The following is a 1,325-nucleotide window of genomic DNA, read 5'->3' as shown; positions in this document are numbered from 1 at the left end:
GCCCCGGTCAAGGTGGGACCATCCTTGGGCTCCTCCCTCCCCCAAATTCTTCTCTCTCCAGCCCCGCCCCTCACCTCCTGGATCCTGGGGGTGCTGTGCCCCTGCTGGGGGGCAGGATCTACCTTGGTTCCTCCCTGTCCCCCTTCCCCAGAGCGTGTGTTATTTTGTCTTCTATTCCGTAGCTTCTTGAGTATTTGAACCCCAGTTCTGTGCTGCCTTCCTCCTTCCTCCTCTCTCCCCTCTCTGGGGGGCTGAGGCCACAGGGGAGCCACTTTGTGCTAAGGCTCCCCCTTTTCTCCCCACCCCACCTCTGGAGACAGTGCCCCGTGAGAGGAGGTCCCCCCAAGAGAAGGGGCAGTGGGTAGCTCCATGCTGGGAGGGTGAATGAGGCTGGTGTTGCAACATCGGGGTCAGAAGGAATAAACCATGTATATAAAGCCATCTTGGACTGAGCTTACTGCTATTGGTCTTTCTGTCTGCCTCCTGGGGGGAGACTTGAGTGTGGCCATGACTCCTGCCCACCAGGCCCTTCCTGAGATGTGGGACCCCAGGAACTCCCCATGGCTTGAGTGGTGCGAACCAGCTGCCACCTGAAAGCAACCAGCACACATCATACTCCTAGCTAGGGGTGACTCTGGCAAAGTGGCTCCTGCCACCTGCCTGGCCCGGGTGGGTCAGTGCCCTTTCCCGGGCCTCCGTATTGCTCCTGTGAAATGGACAGGGCACATCTCAAAGAGGACATTTGTTAATTTTGTCACCAGCTGGCTTCCATCCCCCTTTCTTTTGGGGATGGAGCTCTGTCCCATTGGAGGCAGTCTTAGGGCCCTGTCCACAGGTTCTCCCCACTTCCCTACCCAGGGGGTCCAGCTTTGGTTAGCTGGCATTCTTTCCCTGCACTCTGCATTCAAGAGGAGTCCTTGCCTGGGAAATCCCGTGGACAGAGGAACCTGGCAGGCTATAGTCCGTGGGGTCACAAAGAGTTGGATACAACTTAGTGACAACACAAGTGCAACAGTGAAGACCCAGCATAGCCATAAATAAATAATCAAGAGGAATCTTGTAGGACAGGAGCAGCCCACCGTGATGAGGCGGTAGCCATGACCCTCCATTCTTCCTGTCGATTCTGCAGACTCCCCAAGAGCCTCTCAAAAAATCTTTTGGTTGAGTAGGCTAGAGTTGTTTCTGTTGCTGGCAACCAGAGAGTCTTGTTTGGTGGAGGCCACATCTCCTGGGAAGAGTTTGGGATGATGGACATGGTGGTCAGTGGGGCAGACGTTTCCAAGGGCTAATGGAGGCCTGTGGGTGGTGGGTGGGTGGTTGGGGGG

General features: G+C 56.2%; 1 protein-coding gene across 1 annotated transcript in view; it reads left to right on the top strand.

The window, feature by feature from the left end:
• Positions 1–441, top strand: part of TMEM59L (transmembrane protein 59-like) — a 7,062-nt gene extending 6,621 nt beyond the window's left edge. The window contains exon 11 of the mRNA XM_010847304.1: positions 13–441. The gene's annotated coding sequence lies outside the window, so the exon portion shown is untranslated. The remainder of the gene's footprint in view (positions 1–12) is intronic.
• Positions 442–1,325: the final 884 nt, after the last annotated feature.

This window comes from Bison bison, unplaced genomic scaffold (genome assembly GCF_000754665.1).
Source record: "Bison bison bison isolate TAMUID 2011002044 unplaced genomic scaffold, Bison_UMD1.0 scf7180017864248, whole genome shotgun sequence".
In the NCBI taxonomy this organism is placed as follows: domain Eukaryota; kingdom Metazoa; phylum Chordata; class Mammalia; order Artiodactyla; family Bovidae; genus Bison; species Bison bison.
The sequence above is the reverse complement of the archived record's forward strand: the minus strand, read 5'-3'. Positions and strand labels throughout refer to the sequence as shown.